Genomic DNA, 18943 nt, shown 5'->3' with positions numbered 1-18943 from the left:
CACGGAATCATCCTCCTCTTGAGTATAACGATATATTGTGTTTGAAGATTGGGGTCTGCGGTCTTACTAATTTCATTACCAACGGATTCCAAAATATGAGGTGAACCGATATTCAAAATGAGTGTGGTTCTCGATACGAATAAATTTTTTTGCTAAGAAGTAATCGTTACTAACTCGCCTAAGATTCTTGAACTTCGCCATTATTCGATATTTGCTGTACCATACATTTCTCCACGATCGCCGTGACATTTTTCAGAACTCGAGCGAATTATTCGAAGCGCTGTTGCCATTCGAGATTCGTCGGTTTAAACCAATTCCTAAGATTTCGAAACTGTCCGCCAAACTTCCGAGGTTCGTGGTATCAGCTTGTATCCGATTACAGTTCCCACAATTTCGGTGACCCCGATGTCTACTTCGTTGGTTCCGTGGTGTCCCCGATTTTAACTGTCGAGAGAGCCCGGAGTGTCGATATTGGCTCTTATGATTCTGATATTGTCGGTATAGCTTCTCCTGACCCTGAGCACACCGATATCGACTCGCGCGACCCCGATGTCTTCAATTTCGACTTACGCAAACCTGGAATCTCGAACGTCAGCTCTCGCGTCTCTATTCCCTCCAGTATTTGTTCTCGTGGTACTAACGTTCGCTCTATGGATCGCTGTGTAATGTCATCCCGCTATTTTCCATTTCCTCGAGTTGTTCCCGGAGAATCTTCTCCGTTCGAATTCAGACCACTTTACAAACTCAGGACCTCTCGCAAAACTGTTTCGAAGACCTTTCTTACCGTCTACGCAAACTACCTGTTTGGAACGCAGAAATAAAAGAGGAAATAACCGAGCCTGCGACTAGCTCGTCGCTCGAGCCAAAAGTTTCTCATCCCATGTCAACCTGTCGATCAATCGGAAAAGCTCGACGTATTAATGATTCCGTCCTTGAACGGCATTGTACGCAAGGATCTATCACCGGGGATTTGGTGGTTCTCTGTCAGAGTATCTCTATAATACCCAAGCTACAGCACCCTTGCGCTCGCCTCCTGGCTGCCTCGTAACAACGGTTCAATTAGTTCCGACTTAACGGCTTTCAGTTCCGGTGACTCGTGACCGGAATCTTGGACAATTGTTCGTTGGGCGGAAGCCACTGCGTACCACGAATTTTCACCCCTCGCAGGGGCAAATCTTTCCCGCGTGCTGGACAGTTTTGCCGCGAGACGTGAAATTGCTCTTAACCTTTAACGCGTTCAAATTACTCGCCAATGGCGCGAAGATTAATTGCAAGTACTAATTGCAAGAAACACCACGTTCGAATCTTCACGCGATATTCTTTCGCGCTGCAAAAGCAATAAACGCGCGGTATGAAATAAGCAAACTGGTTCTCGCTCTCGTAGCTGGTGAAATGAATCATTAAGCCGTACAAAAGTTAGCGTGTTTGCGGTCCCGGAACGCATCGACTCGTGGCAAGGCGTGGGTGAAGATCGAAGGGCGAGAGGCAGAAGAAGATCATAAAATGAAGCGGCAGCCCCGGTGGGGGTTGCGGAGTGCCGGCGTGGCGAAGGCGGACGGCAGTCGAGGGCGGCTTAATGTGTTTGCGCGAGCACAAGTACCTATCCGGAAGCGTCTAGGAAATGAAATACCGTTGCGTACGTAAACGAGCTGTCAGAGCTTCTCACGAGTAAATAACTAACTTTCTTGGCTCTCGGCGTACCGTCTTAAACCGTCACGGGGGTGAGCTCGTTACGTGCTCTCGATGCTCCTCCGCGCCTCGCTCCGCGAGCGTCCTCGTCTACGCGAACGAGAAAGCTAATGCTCTGATTACGAAGCGTCTACGACTTTGCTGATTAGAATCGCCGAGTAAGTTATAATCGCAGCGTGATATTTGTACAATCGGATTTACAAACAGCGGTAATTACTTGAGAAAGAGAGGCTGAGAGGGTTGGGGGTGAGTTAAGGAGAGAGGAACTTGATGGAGCTGTAACTCGTCGGGCTTACTAACCGCTTGCATTTTCGCGCAGAAGCGAAAATCTCTCTGCAACTGTTTGCTCCCGGGATATATATACTGGGGTGTAACTGGTAGCGGCGCAGTCGGGGAAGAAGAAGGTAATTCTACGTGGAAACGTAGAATACGATTCAACGCGTGGTAACGCGAAAGTCCGCTGCCGGCTGGCTTCGTTGTTCGAGATTGCGCGGTATTAAAGAGAGACGTACGCTTTGCGAACGGTAGATCGTAGAATCTATTTCGAAGAGAAATTTTTCGTATTTTTCTGGATATTACGCGATACCCGTCTGCGATATCGTGTACCGTTCCGATACGTCCGCGACGTTTCGAGGAAATAACGTCCAATGTCGTTTTCATGGAGAAAATATCTCTTGGGCACAATGAGCATTTTATGAAGAAACTCCGCGTGGCTCCCGGCAGAAGAGTCAACGAGGAAAGATTTTTCTAGTGGCAATAAAGGGACTCTCTGTGTCGAGCGAGACAAAGATTTATGACGGGAACGTGATCTTATTTTGCGTGGAAACTCCCCGAAAATCGTCGTTAATGGGGAAAATGAGACGCGTGTCGGGGAAGCTTGTTATCGAGCTTAATTAGCCGAAATATCCAGGCGTACGTTCAGAAACCGACAGCAGCATATTATCGCGAAGTGTTTCGAGCCATCGGTTAAAAATTGATCCATTTTAATTTATTCGCATCGCATCGAGAAAGAACAGAGCGGCTTTGCAACTTGTCGTTTCCTCTAAAAAAAAAAAAAAAGCGGTTATTAAGCCGTCGCGCGTCACAAAAGAGAATAAAAGCTTCCGCGAAGCTTTTAATGAAACCAGGGAACGCTGTATTAATTATTCTTTTTATGCAGCCACGAGACAGATCCCCCGTGGGGTTACGCACATTATTCGGGCAACTAAAGTCACGTGTGCTCTAATCGAACACGTATCAGGGATTATAGATCGATATCAAACCCTGTACAGGTCTGTCAACAAGTGTAAACTCCGGCTACGCTTTTAGCCAACGATCGTGTATTCAGAATCGCCTGTTCGACTCTCTTTAGTAGAACTAATCCGTTTAGTTGAAACGCTCGACAGGGGAATACTGTAAATACCGCTTTGAACACACACCAGTCTATACGTCACTGTCTAACGTGGCGAAAATTACAGGAGAACGACAACGATTTGAGGTACGAGGGCTCGCCAGTTGTTCGCGTGGCGAACTAATTCAATATTTAAGAACTAACGCAACCGAGCGAGCGTACTCGAAGAGTTTACGCTACGCGAAAATGCGAGGAGAACGTTCAACGAACGAGATCAGAAGCTCGAACGAACGTTTCGTTTGAAACGTGGAAAGTTGTCAACGAGCGAACAGTAGTAAGAACACACGATTGTCCCGACGCGCTCGCAAACTTCTATTAAAATTGATTAAATTTCCGTTACGGAATCTCAAGTGTCTCGAGCCAGCAGCGACTCGTTCGTGTCAACGAGAATAAACTAAAACGTGCACAAGCATCCGTTTCACGCGAGTAGGTTTTTACAGCTGTTTAGAATAGTTCAAGTGCGATTAATAATTATTTTTCCATTGGGATTCCATCGTTTAAGTTGTTAAGAATTCCTGCGAATTCTTCGCCGATCGGTTCGCCAACTGAACGAATCCTTCTTCATGAAACTTTCATTTTCAAGCTGCCACGAGAGTAAACCCCATTCTCCGCGCCTCAGACCAGGAATCATAACTTTGAAACGTCTCTTAATTCGTAACCCACCCGTACCCCATCTTCCATCCGGCTAGTCCCCTCGTTCTCGAGTGGATTACTCGACGCTGCAACTTTTCCCGATTCGATAAAAGAAATTGTCCGGCGTGTGGCAAGCGGATTTGTTAATTTAATGATTCTGGCCCCGAGTGACGGCAGACGGCGAAAGTTTACTGGGGGGAAGCCCGTGGCTGGGAGTTTCGCCGGTTCGGCACCGATAAGAAGCAACCGACTAAAATTGGATTCATAGTTTACAGAGTGCATTTCCGTGGAACTTCACTTTCCCATTTAAGGATACCTCCTTTTCCTTTCACGGGCTAATTCCTTTCTAAAAACATCGATCTTCCCAAAGAATTCAGTTTGCTTCTCTCGAAATGCTTCGAATTAACCTTTTGGTGCCGAGACGAACGAGAACGAGAGCACGATGTACGCTAAAATTGCCTTGCTCGACAAAAATAGATTAAAACATCGAATCACTTGAAGTGCTATGCTTCTACGTACGTAGATTGGAACCTTAAAATAATCGATTCGATTAGAACGAAATTTGTCGTCTCTCATGAATTCGTATTTTAACTAAATGCTCGCAAACCACCCCTTGCAGTAGACGTTCATTACAGTTACCAAGAATAATCTTGATGCCCGTTATAATCGTTAACAGCAAAAAGTTAACAACGAATCTGTTTCCCCCGCCATTAACTCCCGCAATCACCGCGACGCGAATTCACAAAGGAGCACGGGTACAAGATGCCTCTCTCCCCTTCGGAAGGGAGTGGACCACGGGACGAGCAAGTAATCAAATGACACGCGACAAGATGAAAGGATCCGCGAATATCTGCTTCGAGGCGGACATAAAAAGGAAATGAAAAAAGCGGATGCGATAAGAGATTGGGCGTAGGTCCGACACGTGAACAACCTGCAACCACGGTGGAAGCGGAGGAGGATCGAACGCGGCGAAGTCTATGGTGAGTTGCGTCCATGGCGAGAGACTGGGGAGGGTTGAAAGACGACGGGAAGGATGAGGACCAGGAGGGCGGCTTATGGATTCTCCCCTCCTGCCGGCTGAACTTTCGCGTGGTAACCCTTCGTATAAAAGGCTGGGTGGTGTCAGGACAGTTAGGTCGTCGACGTGACCCGAGAGTTCGCCCGGAACAACCTCCATTTGTACGGGGAATTACATCCGCGTCTGACGAAAAAATATACAATATTTCTAGATCGTTCTTCTATCGCGGACGAACGAGAAGACTGGCGTGGAAGACGCAGGGATATTGTTTAGACGTCGATTGGTCGCGATGGAAAAGTGAAAAAGAACTGGTCACTGCTTTTAAATTATCGACTAACCGCGAATAAACCAGGAGTCTTGTTCACCGCAGAATACACACACGGTTCGTTTCTCTATCTCGAACAATATAAACGGGAACTGTATCCGTGGTAACAGTAAAACAATAGCGATTTTCCTGGGAACGAAATCAGAGAATTTTCTGTACACTTTTATCCGACTCAAATTTTCATTCTTCCGAAAATATTTCGTTCAATTTCTCGAACGTGAAATAAATATCGCGAAACACTGTTGTTATCGCGTTTTGCATGTTCGTATAAACAGCCACGCGACAAACGAGAGAGAGGGTAAAGTATTTGAAAAAAAAATTTAATTAAATTCCGTGCATCGCTTTTGCTTAATCCTTGCTTTGTTCCCCGAACCATTAATTTCGTTAAAACTGGCCTAGATTGTGTAAAACAAAACCCCGAGGGGACGTATTGATAGCTGAAACTGTTTACGACGAAAATCAGGATCGCAACACGCGGACATTGTAATATTCGTCGAACGTACTGAAATAACGTGGCTCGTCGTATTATTGAACTATCGATCCGAGCAGGGAACGTTTGATGTTGCATTCAAGTTATACGTATAGAACCGCATCATAAACGAAATGCTTTACGTACAATATCGTCCCAATAACCCAATGACACGTGGAAAACGATGTCTGTGAACGTAGGATAGATCTAGGCGGAAAATTTCATTACGTAGAAATGATAATCCTCAGTGGAATGCTTTATGCTTACTTAATAGCCTTTAATAGTAATCGAGTTGATACGTGCGCGCCGTTGTTGCCTCGAGCAAACATTTCTGACCATGCAACGTACGAATGCAATTTCTCGAAATGATTAGCAAAGAGTTATACGAAATTCATAACCGATATAAGCAGAAAACATACAAAAGAGAAGCAACATTAATTCACATGAGATACTCCAAGCTTTACAATTAATCAATCAGGATTTAATGAAATATCACATTTGTTAGTTCTTCGAAAAAGTTCGTTCCTTCGCGCGATTTAATCCGATCTGAATCTGCTCGAAACGGACGGACGTAAAGGCAGATACGCTCACAGGGATCGCATTACACGCCTCTATCGAAGTTCAACAGGCTCGAAAAACGGCGACATGTATGGGAATTAGAGTTTGATCGATGGTTGCAGGGATTTCAAGGTGGCGCGTAATATGCTCGCGCGTGGAAAAGGAGGGCTGTTAACCCGCGGCACGATTTCCCGAACAGCCACCATACGGGCTTAACCCTTCGGTCCTTACGACCCCTGCGCTCCGTCTGCTCGCACCCCCGGCGTGACTTTTAATGACCACCGTTACGAGCTTTGTAAGAGCGGCGAAAGTAGTGGCAAGGTAAACGGCGACGCGACTCGGTAACGGCTACGATTTATGAATGAAAAGTGAAATATTACCGGCGCATCTATAAAAACCGGGCAAGAGCTCGCGATCCACCGCGTTGGTGGGCGTAGAACATTTATTTGCTCGGACAATACGCTAAACAAACACGGCCCTTGGGCAAACTTGCTTGCGCGTTATCTGGTCGGCGCGTAACTGCGGCTGTCCATCAACGTTGACAGCATTATTCGCCGGCTCCTATCACCGATATCGCTTTTATCTTTTACGCGACAATCGTCACGGTGTTGATAAATATCAATTTACCAATTGTCCGTGGAAAAATTACAACTTTCGTTACCATAAACTTATCTACCTGCAATTTTTTAACCCTTTAGAAATAAAGGTGACGACAAATGGGGTATCGTTGAGTGACGCCAAACAGTGCACGCTGTATTATAGCGACGAGTCGATCGTTTTGTCTTTCCGACTTCTGAAAATCAGACAAAAGCGCGAACGATGAAAAGAATAACACGCGAGACGAGATAAAAAGTACGCGTCGTCCAATTTCCTATTGTAAGCCCTTCAAAGCCAGCTGGCACATGCCGTTGACAAGGTCATAAACAATATCGACAACCATTGGCGGTCCCTAGTCGTCGCAATCCAAATACAATTAGGTCCTTTCCGGATCCGGTCGAATCTTTGATCTTCGTATCCACGATATATATATAAACCCTCTGTCACGCGAATCGACGTTAATCGTTCTTTGCCAATTTCTTTCGTGGGGTTCATAAAACACCACATCGTAACGACACGTGTTGTTCGTCACTGTTCGTGCTGGACCGAAGCGAAAGTACTTGACGAGTATGTATCACTGAAAATTGAAACGCAATCTCGACCAACGCACATGTGACATATTGGCCCCGCAGGTGGAATCTGAGCGTCGCGTGCATACAGACGCGCGCAAATACGCGGCGCGAGTGTGTTAATCCATCGCGAGCGTGTTGGTCATTTCGATCCGAATTCGTCGGGAAAGCATGTCACCGGCTTCGCAATTAGTAACAAGTAGCAAAGCAAATATTGTTCCTTCGAGCAGCCAAAGAGAACGCGCTGCAAGGTCCAAATGCCGTCGCAGTTGATCCCTGTTACATCTGTAAATTGGCCAATATCTGTTTGTACCCACCGATGTTCCCGGGACGCAACACGGCGTTGACGATAGATCTTGAAACGTCTGCGAGGCCTCGACGTCGGCCTCCCTACTGGCGGACACACGCCATATTTTAGAGTATCAATCATACGGAGCAATAAACGGAGCCACTAAGGAGGGAGCCGACGGGGTTGCTAAGATACAGAAACGGTTAATGGCACTATTACGTCTAGGCTAGCCAAACTCGAGCAAGGCAGAGAAAGAGAGAGAGAGAGAGAGAGAGAGAACGGGACCAGAGGGGTGGCTGACAGAAGGGGTGGACGGTGCGGGATGATGTCGTCGCAACGTGCTACCAGCTGTGACTTATGACGTATCACGGTGAACGAACAACACCGTGGCACTCACCCCCGTTGTGTCGGGGCTTCAAAACTGAGGCCGCGGCCACGTTCAATAAGCCGTGATTTATCGAGAGGCGCATTACGCGGGGGTTTTAAATCCTTTTTGCCGTAATAATGCGGCCCGTGGCCCGGGTGTGTTCGCGGCGCGGTACGAAACGCCACGATGAAGTCGGCTAGCTGGCGAGAATGGCCTGGCTGCGGCGAAAGATTAATTCGTGGCGAGGGGGTGTTGCGCGGGGGTGAAACAGTGTTTCTCGAGGCGCTCGGAACGATTCTGGGCCGTGCTCGCGTTGATTCGGCGCGATAAATTCTAATGGGACGCGATGAACGATAGGATTACCCAGCCGCGAAACGAAGAAACGCCGTGACGGGGTAACGAACGAGATTTCGCGCTCGCGCAACTCGCGGGGGTAGATCCGTCGCGCGCCGCGGCGAATCAACAGCGGCGCACGGGAAATTTCCTGCCCGTGATATTAATTACATTACTTTAATTATGAAATATAACGGGACCGGAGAAACGTTACAGCGATTAAGTAAATAACTCGTATTTCGTTGTTACCCGTGGAGCTAATGCGACGAAACGTAGCGGAGGTACATTGGCCCGCGCTAACCTAACGAAGCCGCGCCGTAGAGGGTGCACGCGAAAACCTTGCGAACGCGTTACAGTCGCGACAAGATTTGATTACCATCCACTGTTTGCGATCGCGCTGCAAATATTACGACTGTGCGTTGATAAAATGCTATTAATCTTGTTTCGAGAGCAAACAAAATATCGCGACTCCGAACGAGCCTCGAGTTAATTCACCAACAGAGGGGTCAGACATTTTAATTACGCTGTATCGTCTACGCCATCCTCTCGTACGACAAATTACCGGCTAACAACGTCAGTGAATGTACACTCTGCAAGAGCTCGTACGATCCAATCCGTCTCATTATTATCATCGCGCAGGATAATTTATTGTTGCACCCTTAACTTACGAAATTTCACCGTGTGGCAATTTTAAATCTATCGCACGAGACAGCGTAACGCTTGACGATGCGATTATTGCATCCTCTTCTCGAAGTGGATCGAATCACGAAAGGGAACAAGCTCGCCGGTCGTCGCGAGCGTCTTTGCGACAATCCGACCAGAGGGGGTGGAATAAAAACGGCAGCGACCCCGGAATATTATCGGCGGATTAAACCGCCGTTCATTTGCACGTCTGCTACTTGAAAAGTAATTACCTCGTTGTCATCGACAGACCACCATCGAGTCCACGGGGAGGCTCAACAGCTGCTAGGGTGAACCTCTTCATTATTTTCCAATACCTCCGCACTCGAGGCCCGCTATCTCTCATAATATAAGTGCCAGCTTTATGTACGCCCGAACGGGGAAAGAGTTTCGAGAAATTAGCCGGACAATTATCTATTATATTGCTGTACTCGTGGAAACGGGGTTCCATCGATCGTGACTCCCAACTCTCGACAGCCGCTTCTCCCGACCCTTGTAAAATTGCTAAAATAGCTTTTAGAGCGGGAACGGAAGGCGGAACATTTTAATCGACGCTTAAATCGCTGGCGAAAGATTTTCAGGACGAATTACGTTGCGCTTCGTGGTTGTGTAACCCACTTAAAATGTCCAATTTGTATATATTTCTATATAATATATTTATCGTTCCACCCTTAACGGTAGAGTTAAAAATTTGTATATACCTCGAGAAGCATTCTAGGTAGCGCACGTTCGCGTATAATTTTCGAAACCTATTATTTGCAGATCCTTGATAGCGAATCAAACAGCTTAAGAGAACTGTTGGTTCGCGCACTTGCGTATACACATCAGTAATATTGATACCCATAATGCCAGTGAATAGTACTGATCAGAAATAATCGATCGACTAATCGGTATTAGCGATGCAATCTGTAAACCGCTATACCAAAATAAATGGGTTCACCTAATAGAGGTAGATCCGTTTGAATATCTAAATGAAGTACGGATAACCACATTTCATACCGTGCGCTCGCATAATTAACCAAATTGTTCCATTCGTGCCTCTCACCGCGATATAAGAATTAGAAAAATTGCAAACAAAAAACCATGTAGAGATAGAATTTTTGTTAACATAAAACTCTAGAAACAAACAAACTCCACGACAAGCGAAATAATGTTGACTGGCGCGAGTAACTTCGAGCATTATAGAGGGCACCAGTGCCAGAAGAAACACACCAGCTCGTGGTGTCCAGGCGAAGCTGGTGCATCTCATGCAACTCTAACACCGGATTATCATTTGGACTGTTCATTCGAAAATATGGAGCGAACAGAAGTGGAAGAGCAACTCCTCCGCGGGAGTTCCTCTCGTTTTTCGTCTACGCCCGCGATAATCCCTCAGCGGGGATTACATGCGGTGCCGTCCGCGTAAATCGCAACATTTCCACTGTTCCCAAACGGCTCGTGCCTTATCCTCGCCCTTCTTCGTCTTTACGCCAGGTTTCAACCCTCCTTCGACGTCCTCGCTCCCTCTTTCTCTCTCTCTCACTCTCTCTTTCTTCCTCTCCTATACTTTTCCTTGCCGGCGAACTCGTCGAGCTTTCTCTCGCAGTTGGATAAACGTTTCAGACATGCACACTTTGAAATCGCTCGGCTGGTTAAACAGCCCAACGGCCACGGTAGGCGTTTTGACTCGAAACACTCCCCCGAATTCTATTTAGAAGAGATTGCGTGTTTGAGCGTCGGAGATTGCAGGCTCCCCGATTATTATTAGCACGTCTAAATGGGACACCGTCGAATATGCGCAAGGGAGGCGCATCGAGCGAAAGGGTAAACCCGACCGATCGCGGCAACGATAACCACTTAATCAGAGCCGAAATCCTGCAATTTCGTGCGATGGTGGATCAAAACCGAATTCACCCGGGTCCGTGAAAGTCCACACGCGTGCAGGAAGTTGTAACGATAGTTAACCCTTTCATCGCGGTGTTCTCCTCAATTCGACTCGTTCTCGGTCAATGCAAGTTTTGTTGAAATAACACATATTTAAACGCGAACTAGCCGATCGTGTAGCGGGTGTTCCACGCGCGATAGGAATTACAACTCTCGCGAAAGAGAGTTCGAACGCGATGTGGAAGGTAGCGGTTGGGAAAATTGTACCCGTTAGGGGAGGGATAGCGAAAATCTGGGCGATCAAAAATCACTTCGAAGCGGGACATTGTGCAGTAACCGGTCTAGCAGAGAGGAGGGCGAACTGGTTTTCGTGCGATCATCAAAGTTAAGCTAGATGCGAGCATGGTATAGCTCGCACGCTTTAGAATTACATGTGCGACTATTTGGAAACTCTGTCTACCGTTCGGTTGGTGGATCGAAGCCTATCCAAAACTCCAGTTCTCGGCTAAAATACCCCGCCCAGTAAATGATGTCAATTCGTGCAGTACTGGACAGATATGTACGCGTAATCTGTTTCTCACTAATTTCGTGGCTATTCAAGGGGCGATTAAAACCTCTGAAACTTCACGTTCGACGAAATATCGCTAATCTTCTACGTAAACCTCGTTCAAACATATCCTCACCCCTTAGTGGCTCACTTATCTAGCCCTGAGGAAGATTCGAAACAGCAAACAAGGCAACGGTGAATCGTTACGAGAGGATTCGTGCGAACATAATCACTTTATGGATCTCCGCATCCCCCCGTCGGTTACGCGGGTATAACTCGCGCGATACGATCTTCGTAAGAAAAACTCGATTAGCCAGCCGCTTTCGCGATACATTCTTTCGAGACCGCTGGTTACGACATTAATATGCCAGGAACGTAACGAGCACGTCACGAGATAAGATCGTATGATGCATCCCGTGGCCTCTGAATGCCAGCGGAATCGTTGCACTCGGACGCGATCGTGGTCCTTTATGCGTCCGCTGATGCGATTAGATGAGAGAACGAATAGTTGTTTCGCGTAGGGGGCCTCCTCTGAACGCGAGGGGCGATTCTCTTTGTGGGGAGGTTTATCGTGTAAGCACAGTACGGAATGTCGTTACGAATTTTATAGAGATTGCAATTTCGGCCGCTGCCTCGATATAGAGTCCGAGTTTATTGGGGGGTACCAGTGATTTATACGGACATTAAAAGTTCAATTACGCGGCCGTTTTATGCAGGGCATTCGACCGTCCCTGGAAGAAACTTTGACGCACGATGATATAGACTGGATCAAGATAAAATTAGAAGGCGCTTGTAATAACAAATATTTTTTGTTTTCGCTTTGTTTCGACTTTCAGAAATTTCATGTAGTTGCAGCCAATTTGTTAATTTGTATAACCACGGGGTGTAAAATACGAGCAATAAAAGAAGATTTTACTTCTTACCTGCAAATGTTAATAACGTTGATTATATCTCGTAGAAATTTCCATTAACAATATTCGTTTTGCGTTTTAGAAAGTAGTAGATATTGGGTACACACGGTGATGAACGAGAGAGAAAATTAGCGATGAATTATTTTAATGAAATGGAACCGTGAAGAGAACCCGCCCTTACATTTATAAATATCGCTAGAGCTGTTTGAAACGAGTATTCCGTGCAACAAAACTGTACACAGGTAGTGAACCTTCTCCGGTAGAGCAGATTGCTTGGCCTTGTCGTTACGCAGCATTTGTAAAGGAAATCAATGGACATCGAGCACAATATTTCCTTTACTCTCCACGCGTTTCGACGTTTCATTCGATTTTTTTTTCTCCTCTTCCCTCTCTTCCTCGAGTAATTGCATTTCCTTCTATTTAGTTGCCGTTAATCCGCGTGATGGATTTACGAATTTTAACATTCGTTATTTTATCCGACCGCTTTTCATTACTTCGTAACGACCGACGTATTAATGCGAAAATAATGCAGCGACAGGAATAATTTAAAATTTGCGCCGGCAGCGTGCGTTTTCAATGCGCGAAACATTTGAACATTTATCACAGGAAATATCATTAGAGTACGTACAGACACAAGGACTAATTAATATTTTAAACATCGTTGAAAAGATATAGGATTTCAGGGGAAATGATTAATTAAAATATCTCTTGGTGCGTGAGCGCGTTACGATACGCGCCACCATGAATCAGTATTATCGTAAACAAGCATTTGCTGAAATTATGAAATTGTTCGGGCAGCTAGAGTGCATTTAACAAATTACACACATCCTGCGAGCGCAACGGTGTTTCGTACACGCGTGTAGTGTATAACACGACATTATCAATACACCGGGAACGAAGTTCCGTTAAGAGCATTAAACACTCGATCGTGAACTTCTGAAAGCTGTTTCCACTTGATCGAATTAGCTGTCTCGTTACGCGAAGCGCAATTTTCTGCATTAAACTTTCATGCAGCTCGCATGCCGGGGGTTAAACATTAAAAGCCCATTATTGTCCAGTTTAGCTGCAACAGTTCCGCTAAAAAAATTACCATACGATCAAACTCTAGATCGCTCGCACGAATTCAGGACATCCGTGAGAAATTTTTCGTCTCCAATAATCGCTCGAAGCGATTCGATATTTTTCATCAAGACACGTTTAAGGTAAGAGATAACGCGAAACGCGTGAAATCGTAACGTCGATGGTTATTATCGATGACATTCGACGGTGATCTCGCGCAGCGATAGGAAATCTGAACGGGAGAAAGCTTATTGCTCGCGAGAGAACGAACATCGACCCTGCGGAACGTGATTGTCAGACCTCGCAGAATGAATGCGCGAAAAGTTTGTCTTTCTTTTTTCCCCAGCACACGGAAACTACGAGAAGCAATTTGAACCCAGATCGAAACGAAGCCTTGATTACCAGCTTGACTAACGAGACTTCGTCCTTACCAGGGAACGGGAATGGCTGTTCGTTCGTTCGTTCGTACCTACCTATCTTCGGAGAATCGATTTAGCAATGGCGATGCCGTCGTGCCCCGCCGATTCTCCGACAATAAAAGATCGATTTCACATTTGTAATCTGGTGAACGCGACATCGGGTACTACCGTTCTCGCGCTTCTCTAAAATGCGTTAAAAAAGAAGAAAGAAAAGGAGATAGCCTGAAATAACGACGCGATTGCAACGGAAGATTGATCAAAAGCTATTGTTAACGCTCCGCGTGATAAAACAAGCATAGTTCTCGAGGTAACAATTGGAAATCTTTCGATAACACTTTAACTACGTGAAACTATCTCTACGTATATTAGCTTCTATTGCACCACGTTACCATTTGGAGCATCCTTAGGATTTAACCATGCAACAACGTGACACAATGACTGTCGTTCACCTATCTAAGCGACGTCTAAAGAGACGAGAATATTTAAAGGGCAGCAAATCTAAAGCAAGCGATGTATATTTCCTTTACTTAACAAAAATTGTAGATCGTCAATGATAGAATACAGAGAGAAGCACAGTGGAATAAACGTGTGGCGGCCTTTCGACTATCGCCACTAGAGGGACAGCACAGCCTACAATTTCCTGAAAGTACTCGCTAACCTATCCTTTCCAATATATACAAGTTCTGAACTGTCCCTAATATCCCAGCGTCTAAGGCAGGGTCTGCTAGGAAGCCTTACTGATGAGTCCACTAGCAGGCCCAGGACGAAACGTTCTTCCCCTCTCTTTTCCTTCCTTTCTTTCCTTCCTCCTTTATTCTATAGCTACACGAAGCATGCCGCTTCAAACGAACGAACGTTGGAACGTACACAGACGCTAACGTTACCGAATTTCCCAAAACCGACATCGATCGATACGCCGACCGCGAAAAGAAAAAAAGGGCGTAGAGTACTCGTCGGTTGGCGCGTTTAAAGATTTTCAAACGAATTCGTCCGACTTTGTAACTCAGTTACCGAGTCCCGCGAGTTCGATATAAACGAAATATCAGAGAACGTTTGCGCGTTGGTACGGTCCGACGGTGAAACCGGGAAAAGTCCCTCCGCTACAAAACTAACGAATGTACAAGAGCACGCGAACGAAAGCTGCTACCGGCCGAGTCCGCGGGTATGCGACGAGAATTTCATACGCCATGGAAATTTTCGTACCGCTGGTAATTGAATTCGTTCGCAACCGGCAATATTTATACGACTCGTTGGCCCCGTCGACGATTTAAATATCGAAAATATTTTCATACATCCCCCCTGAACGCCGCGCGTTTCACCGCGCTGAAACGAAACGGTCGCATTAGACGCCGCGGAAACCGCGAAAGGGGTGGTGCCGGTACCGTGGTCGCGAGCGCGCGGAGAGTTTTTAACTTCCTGTCGATCTTCGCGCGCGGCTCGTACACGCGACCGCTGCTCGTAATATGCATCGATATTGCATGTATAATGCAACGTACAGGCAGGTATGTGTATCGATTACTTTCGAACACTCGCATCGGGATATCGGGGCGAAAGGATTATGCATATAAATGGCGCCTGTATTCTCGGTTACCCGGGTATTTTGACCTCTGCGCGCGGGCCAAATCCACGGATGAATCGGGAATAGCTGTAAAAGGTATAAGCAGATAGAAATTTCGAGTTACCCCCGATTAATTCGCGGGGTGATTTAAGATCGAAATATGCGCCAGGCTTCTATTATATGTATTGGAATCGCACGGCTGTTTAGACACATTAACCACCGTAATGTGATTTAGAGGGAGGGAATTGTTTACAAGCATCATAGTCGTCAGGCGATTGATGCATTGTACCACTCTGCGAATGATTTACCGTGTAATACCAAGCCTGCTCGTTGTTCGAAATATCTCGACAAAATTAATGGAACTCGGATCGATGCTACGTCGAGTCGCTAGCGGGATCGTTTGAATAACATTTTACACCCTCAGAGACGAACGTGTGACAATTATCCAGAGAACCGACCGTAAAATGACAAATCCAAAGAAACGTATAATGTGAAACGAGAGAATAAAGAAAATCGAGAAATAGAGAGAGATGGAGGGAGAAAGGGAAAGAGAATGAGTCCGTTTAAAAGATGTTATAGCGAATAATGGAAAGTCTGTCGACGTCAAAGCGATCGACGAAATAAATAACTGTTGGAGAGCGCACAAAGCGGGGTGCTGTGCGACTTTACATGTCCTGCAGAGGTATACGCGATCGCGCAAGGACGCAGGACTAAAAGGTAGTCACCGTCGGGGTGTACTCTTCGCCCCTTCCCAACCTTTCGTATTCCATTCTCAATCCGGACGTATGAAAAGCTTCGATGCACGCCGTTCCCCGGGGATAGGAGGAGGGGGTTGGATAGGCCATTTAATACATAGGTACATATGTCAAGCAATAAGCGGAGTAGATACACTGAAATCTCATATTCGCCCCGGAGCATCTCCACCCTTTCCGCCACTAGAAAGGATATCATTTCAATAGATGTTGCTCGCCGCTGTTCACCGACAACCTCGTCCACGAATATCGCTCCTCCACCCCCCCTGGCCGTTAGTATAAAATCAAACGAGAGCCACGTCCACGCGGATTTCTATTAGAGACAACGCTGATGAACCATCGGTGCGTCACTTTCGCTACGTTGGCTAACGATACAGTTGGTAATATCGCTTGATGATATTCGTGGAATCCCCACGTCGAATGGTCGACACCGAGTCCAGGGCGTTCTCGTGGAACGAGAGCTTCGAAAAATGAGGAACAGTTTTAATGGCGATCGTAAATGCGAATTGCATTAGAGGGATAATGAGCAACTTTTATCTTTGTCTATCGAATAGCAAGTGTGTCGAGTTTCGCGAGTGAATTAGTTAATGTGGAACGTTATTAGGAACCTACTCGTCGGTCACGTATCGTATTTTACCGTCGAGTGAAACGAACAACGTATCGACCCTTCATTAGCGTTGTGTTATTTGAATAATACGTATTCATAATGTACCTATGTTCTTTTTATCGAATCTTAAAAACGTGACGAATTATACAACGATACTCTCTTTTAGCCTGAGTAGCCAAGTACTTTCGACAGCTCAATAAGTGGACCTCAACTGTGGCCCAATAATGATCTTAATAACTGGAAGTATAGAACTTTGAAACGTTGCTAGCATAATATTAGAATACCGGAACAGAGGTTACAATTATAAAATTCACAGATGTATTAATATTACATAGTACTATGTAATATTCAGAACGATTCCAGACCGTGAAACGAGCAGGATCAAAGGAGAAGCTCTCGTGCCACTTTCTTCTTTTACTTTCGCTTACAAACGGATCCCGCAGACTGTCCCAGTTTTTAACGCCACTCTGTATGGCCAGAAACTAATCCACTCCTTTCGCAAACGGCTGAGATTCAAGGGACAGAGGCATCGGGAGGAATACAAAGCAGAAAGACGGGGAAACAGTACACGACGGGAAAATAAACCGGCGGGGACTAATTCCAGGAAAAAAGCGAAAATGCAAACGTGTCGCCGTAGGCGCAATGCGACATTCTTGGGTAAACACGTCGGTTATAGGTAAAAGCTTTCACGTTCCCCGGATGCTTTTAAATATGGGTTAGTCTCAAGCGTGTACCAACGAGAATGGAAAACAAAAGGCACTTCGTCTTTGTTATTCGTGAATATATTGCGCGAAACAATTAATGGATGGGGTATTTAAGTCGGTCGAGCGATTTCATTAAACTTCATTAAATTATTATTATACGACAAATATCTGTTGAGCCATGAACGAACGATAAGAAATGATTAACACGGTACACCTTATGAGTAATTACATATAAATTTCCACGTGTTGCGGTAAGATAAATTTTCAGATTGATTCAGTAGAACGTATCTTACAAAAATGAAAAATGTAAGCTATACCATCGACTACGTAGAAACCACAGCATATCTTACTTGTAACGCTTATAATATCCTCCATTCATTTAGAAGATTTTTCTAGATACGAAGCCACGTAACAATTTCTATTTGTATAGAAGAACATCGATTATAATACGTGTCAAAAATTAGCACTCGATCCCCAACACGCTCGAAATGCGGAACGAAGTCCCGTGTCCCTTAATTGGAAATCGTTCGCATAATTAGAAATTTCCATACCTTGAGGATCGGTGCTCCACGGTACATCCCCGGTTTCCAATGGCGTCACTCAATTATGCAACGTTTGTAAACCACTGACGGGCGGTATGATTAATTAATTATGTAACCTAATCAAGGCGACGCGTGTACGCGCCAAAGCCCGCCTCGGCTCGTGTGTACACTGCCGACGTCGTATCAGGTGGGACACCGTCTAGCGACGTTTTCGATACATCGATATCGACGCACTGGCATAACAGTCACGTTGCAAAGTTCACGTTCGAAATTCCCGCCGCGTAGTCACGCGGTTGCCACTTACCGGCTGTCACGTAAACATCGCCGTGTCGCTCGGCGAACCAGTTCCCGATGGATTAACGCGCACATCCCACGCGAGCGATCGGAAGAAGCGAAGGAGGAGGACCCTTCCTGCCGATAGCGACGCTCGATCGGTCATCAGTGTCACGAATCACCAGCGATCCACGTCGCGAACCTCGACCTCCCGTCCGTCGCGTATCTCTCGCACGCCAGCCTCATGCTCCATCCACGGTGCAACAATCCGGGGATCCCCGTTCGCACGCAGCCTCGTAAATCCTCCGGCGAGATATACCGCTGCCTTACATATGTACGTTAGCCGCGATGGCAACCGCGTCGAAACAACCCCTCCGCGCCAGAGCCGTCAACCGCACCGAACTTAACCGCGTTCCAGGCTCTCGTAGGGGCGCAGGCACTCGACGCGTTCAGCGAGTCTCGTAGAACCACAGTAGAGTCGCGAGCGATCCGACGAGAGCGTAGACGATCACGACGACGACGACGAGGAGGAGGACGACACTTCGCGATGACACGATGTACACCACATGTGACCGTACCGAAACTGGGCCATCCACCAGACTGGCCGGAAGTGTTTCACGCTCGAACCAAGCGGCTGTCATCCATCGCGCGGAGGATCTGGTGAATCCTGTGTCGCTGTTGGTGCGCGGACGCGGAATTATTTCGACCTATGTCGAACTCTCGTTCAACTCGACACGGGAAACCGAGGTCGACACGGAGAGAAAAGGCGCGGAAACCCTCCGCTCGCGAA

At 46.3% G+C, this 18943-nt stretch overlaps 1 protein-coding gene across 2 annotated transcripts in view; it reads right to left on the bottom strand.

Annotated features, from left to right (window-relative positions):
- The window catches only part of Sema2a (Semaphorin 2a), a 436386-nt gene that overhangs the window by 333683 nt on the left and 83760 nt on the right, over positions 1-18943 (bottom strand). Inside the window, exon 1 of one of the 2 annotated variants that reach the window (XM_076893249.1) lies at positions 17890-18029. The exons of the other annotated variant lie outside the window; for it this stretch is intronic. The gene's annotated coding sequence lies outside the window, so the exon portion shown is untranslated. Of the gene's footprint in view, positions 1-17889; positions 18030-18943 lie in introns of those variants that run through there. 2 annotated transcript variants of the gene reach the window in all.

Source organism: Xylocopa sonorina, chromosome 3, assembly GCF_050948175.1.
Source record: "Xylocopa sonorina isolate GNS202 chromosome 3, iyXylSono1_principal, whole genome shotgun sequence".
NCBI lineage: Eukaryota > Metazoa > Arthropoda > Insecta > Hymenoptera > Apidae > Xylocopa > Xylocopa sonorina.
This window is presented reverse-complemented; position numbering and strand designations above follow the sequence as displayed.